At 36.7% G+C, this 5,300-nt stretch overlaps 1 protein-coding gene across 1 annotated transcript in view; it reads right to left on the bottom strand.

Moving 5' to 3' along the window:
* Window positions 1-5,300, bottom strand: part of plcl1 (phospholipase C like 1) — a 189,099-nt gene that overhangs the window by 38,832 nt on the left and 144,967 nt on the right. The window lies entirely within an intron of this gene.

The raw sequence follows: 5,300 nt of genomic DNA, 5'->3' as shown, positions 1-5,300 counted from the left end.
TTATGTAGTTTTGTTTTCCTTAATGTAGTTGCGCTTTTAGATTTGTAGTTGCAGTTTGCACTTCAGGGCCACCGTACATTTTGGTGAGTTATATACAAAAAAGGTTCCATAGGTGCTCTGATCACTATTACCCTAATAAAATATTTTCTTACTGAACTATGATGAATATATGATAATGAATATTATGTACAAAGTGTCAAACCTCCCAGTAAAATATATTCAATCTTATTTTTACACGCTGCTAAGCTACGAAACCTCTTCCTTTTGTAACTTTATATCATCCCTCAGGTCCTTACTTTGAATTTTTTGATGAGTTTTCAGAATTCCTATCTGATTTGGTGTTGAACACTCACAGGGTCATCATAATGGGAGATTTTAAAATCCATGCTAACATTTAAGGTGATAGCTTTGATGCAGCCTTTAATGCTATCTTAGACACTATTGGCTTTGTTCAAAATGTGAATAGTCCCACGCATTCTCATCTTCATACTTTGTACCTTGTTCTGACATATGTCACTGAATGTGAAGAAATAACAGTATTTCCTCACAACCCTGTCATCTCTGACCACTTTTTAATAACCTTCAGGATTACTTTACCAGAGTTCTCCTCCCCGAAAAGAAGATTTCATTTTAGCAGATCATCTTCAGATAGTGCAGTTATAAATTTTAAAGAATCTGTTTCACTTTTATCTCCTCTTCATCACTGAACAATAGGGGTGTAAATAATAATCGTTTTCTATCGATGCATCGATCCAACAGCCGGCGATCCGATGCATCGATATGTCCGCAAGAGTATCGATTTGTGTTTTTTTTTTCCCTCCAATCTATTTTTATTAAATTTGCACCTGGACGTAATTCTCCTCCCGTGCTGCGGTGGCGCTAAACCTATTTTGCCCTCCTACCTCGCTTCATGGTTATACTCTCACAGCAGTGTGTTGCAGTGAGCTTCACATAGACATTTTTGATTTATGCTCAATATTGAAGCGTGGTCTGTGCTACACGCTGTGGTTCTAGATAAGGCCGAGGCGGCGAGGAAGTGGGGGCGAGTTTAGTCCGACGACGGAGGGACATGAGGGCCAAAAAGAGCGGAGATCCAGGTGGAAAAAGGGTCCCAGCGTTCTCGCGCACCTCGTTCTTCTAGCGGGTCAAACTTCACGAGTTGTTTTCCGCAATTTCGGTCATAAAAACAAAACAAGCCGGCCTCCTGTCTGCGGCGCTGTTTGCGGTCAGCTACAATCTGGGAGAGGAGCAGCGGAGCGTCTGTGGAGGGGGCGGGACGTCTGGAGCCGAGGTATTGCATTGCACTCATTGCACTGATTTTGTGCAGAATTTTTGCAGTATTTTTTGATGCAACTTTTCTACTTCTGCTATTTGCTGTTGTTTCTCAAATGCATAACAATATTACAGCTTTCATTGATTTATTTCAAATTTAAACTTTGTCTAGCCTGTAAGTTGTAAAAAAAACAAAACAAACAATTAATCGAATCGTATCGTGGTGTATTCTTGAGTATCGAAAATAATCGAATCGTTGGGTCAGGAAATCGGTACTGAATCGAATCGCCATGATGGGTGTGATTTACACCCCTACTGAACAATACTACAGAGAGCAACCATTTAATTTATCCCCCTTCACAAATTAATGACTATGTTAATGTGGTTAATAGTTCTCTGGGCCTTAGACAATTTAGCCCCTTTGATAAAGAAAAAGCTTGGTTTAATGCAGAGCTGTGCACTCTGCAGCAACATGCCTTCAGGAATCCTTCCTAGTCTGGAAAAATAGTTCACTGCTGCATAAGATGACCCTTTGTAAAGAAAGCATATTTCATATGCATATTTCTCCTCATTAATAGAGGAGAATAAGAGAAATCCTTGATATCTTTTTAATCCAGTTGCCAAACTCACCCAGAGCCATAGCTCTGTGGAACCGTCCATTCCACCTGCTCTTAGCAGTAATGATTTTATGGGATTCTTTATAAATAAGATTAATTTGATAAAAAATAAGATCATTAGCACTCCTCTTAATATGATTGGTTTGTCTCTAGAAGGTGAGGCAGCATCTGAGGTAACCATAGCATCTGATCCGGGTTTAGACTGCTTTGATCCAGTTGAAGTTTCAGAGTTAACATAACTGTTATCTCCAACTAAGCCTCCTACTTGTATGTTAGATCAAGTGAACGGCTCAATAAACATTAAAACTCTTCAAGTCATTAAAATGTCTTCATGTTAAAGCATTTTATTTCTAGAGCACTTTAAAAACAAGCTAAATGCTAACCGAAGTGCTGCACAAAACACCTAAATGTATAAATATATTAATCAATCTGACTTTTGCAAAATCCTCTGCTGGTATAAAACCTTTTTTTTTTCTTTCCTGTACAGACATCAACCTTTTCTTTTTGTTGCTATGTGATGCTGGAAGAAGATGCTATGAAAGCACAGTCATGGATGTGTCTTAGAAGTATTTAAAATAATAATTATGCCAGAGGAGACCTGCTCTCTAGAAATCTCTAAGTGTCGAGCTTGAAGGTTGTCCTATAAAAAGATAACCTAAGTCTGGGGTGTAGTTTTAGGCAATTTTCAGAGTGAGAGTGAAAACATTAGCTGGTTCTACTCGACTGTTCGTTGCACAGCTCTGCTCTTTGCAAGATGACAGGCAGCTTCAGATGACCTAACATAGCGTGTAACATAAAACTAGCACAATATGCAACCCTTAATGTGCATACCGGTTTCATTTATTGGATTTAGTGGTGGCTTGCACACAGCAGTCCCTAAGCAGAACCATCTGGTGGATGAGCAGAAAGCAGCCACTGAATGAACTCCAACAGCAGCAGAGGAGCACTGGATGGTTTTCTGATATTTCTCTATGTCCAAAAAAAAAACAAATCACTTTACCGCAGACATGGGTTTGCCAGATATATACCTGCACTTTAATGCAGCATGGCTGCTTCTGGGACATTCCTGTTCAACTGGGACCTGGTTTACAGGAATCAGGTGATCCGTGCAGATAACAGAGTGAGCATGCTAAGCGATCTGAAAACAATCCTGTATGTGGGTTAAAAAAAGAGGGCCTGCACATACATGCATTACCATCCTCTAAACCAGCTGAGCTGTGTGCATTGTTTTCAGCCTGATTGGTGTTTGAGCTGCATGAACAGCCGAAATCACACAGAAAATGGAGTTAGTTTTCACACGTTACAGTTATAAAATCTATTATAATTTATTCAGATTTTATCTGATACACCAATACAACACTGCAAAAAAATGATATCTAAGTGAGTCAATTTTTCTTAAAATAAGTGCATTTTTTCTTGAATTATTCAGGTAAGTGGGACGCCTTCCCAGGGAGTAAGGCAACTTACATTTAAAATAAGAAACAAAAACAACTGCAGTCTCTTATTTCAAGTGCATAATATCTAATTATCTCATTTTACACTTATTTTAAGAGTAAAAATGCTCATTCCATTGGCATGATTATCTCATTTACCTGCTCAAATGAAGGCAAAATACACTTAATTTAAGACATTTTTACTCATTTTTAGATATTTTTTACAGTGAACATTAGTATAGTCAATCAAAGTCACCTGATGTGTAGCTAAAGTCCAACCCTGTGCAATGCAACCTCAGTACGGATGCAGACGTTGTGTTTTTGGCCTCAGAGGGTTGTTAGAAAACATTAGTGAACAAGCAGATGTGATCTGGAAAAAACCTCCCGAGCTTTGACCGCCTCACAGAGCTCTGCTCAATCCGTTATCCAAACATGGGAAGAGGAGGGGGTAACAGCAAATATCTGTTCTTTTTGAAACTGAAAAATTATAATGAACCTCAAAAGAAAAAAAAAGATTTTTTTTAAACTAAATTTAAAGGATTTTAATTGAAAAAAATCTAACTGAAAAGAAATGTTTAAAATAACTTTTTACTTCAAGATTTGTTTTTGTGTTTTAAACTGGTTTCCCCTCAGCATGGGGGCGTGGCTTAGACGACCTGGAGTACGGAATGTTGACTAAGTTTACGTGCCTGGAAAAAAGATTCCCAGCTGTTGAATTCGGGAACCGTAAGAACTACAAATGTTTGGAGCTCAATCAGTGACAGTTTCTATTGACATTGAATGTGAGACTTGGTATTGAAACTTGAAACTTCCTTTTTAGTTTTTTAATGGAACTCAAAAAAATAGTCTCCTTCAGTTCTCTCCTAAATAGTCTCTCCCAGAACTGAATGATGGATCACACTAAAAATAGAGCTACATCATGGTTAGCGTCAGGGGTGGAAAGTAACGAATTACATTTACTCAAGTTACTGTAATTTAGTACTTTTTATGAGTAATTTGTAATTTTCTGAGTAGTTTTTGAAATATGTAATTTTTACTTTTAATCGAGTAAATTTTAACCTAAGTAGTTTTACTTCGCTACATTTAAAACCTCGTCATATTACTGAGTAAAAACAAAATAAAAAATACTGATGGTGAAAACATTTTATGTGGCCGGAAATTTAAACTTGCGTAACGCTGCCTTGCCATTACCCTTTGCATTGTCTCATAATCCAGTGCTGCGCTTTGGAAGATGGCAGTTGCTAATCACCATGTAGAGAGTATGGATGAGGAAAAGAACGAAGAGGAAACATATTCTGGTATCTTTTGGGCAATTAATTTTGTGTGCATTTTGAATACTTTAAAATGTGGTTTAAATTTCTTTATTCCTATCATGGTGTTGTCTGTTGGACAGTAGGGTTGAAAATAGTTTGCACTTTATGGTTCAGGTAGTGACTGTCCTTCTGCTGTGAGGAAGTATGTTCTTTAGACCAGCTGATCTTTTGCAAGTGTGGATTTCCACTGAAATCAATTAAAACACCTTGTGCTCAATTCGATTCATGACTCATCCTTTTTTTTTGCATTAAATTACCCAAAGTAACTAAGTAACTTTTACTCAAATTACAATTTAAATGAAGTAATTTTGTACTTTTACTTGAGTAAATTTTGAGATGGGTGATTTTACTTTTACTCTAAGTAAACTTTAGGCAAAGTAAAGATACTTTTACTCAATTACAATTTTTAAGTACTCTTTCCACCTCTGGTTAGTATGGAAGTAAATCTGTGTCGCTGGGATTTGAATTAAAAATGCCACTGAAATTTAAATGTTGTATCTTTGTACTTACTGATTCAGTGTTTAAATATATTCAGAACACATTTCTAACCTAAAAAAATTAATTGTCATTATTTCTACACAGCTGAAATTTCATTTGTTATGTTCTCTTCAAGCTAAAAATTCACATTTTTATTTCAAAGTGATTTCATTTTCAATACTTATTTT

This window comes from Cyprinodon variegatus, unplaced genomic scaffold (assembly GCF_000732505.1).
Source record: "Cyprinodon variegatus isolate N-32 unplaced genomic scaffold, C_variegatus-1.0 Scaffold565, whole genome shotgun sequence".
Classification (NCBI taxonomy): Eukaryota; Metazoa; Chordata; class Actinopteri; order Cyprinodontiformes; family Cyprinodontidae; genus Cyprinodon; species Cyprinodon variegatus.
This window is presented reverse-complemented; position numbering and strand designations above follow the sequence as displayed.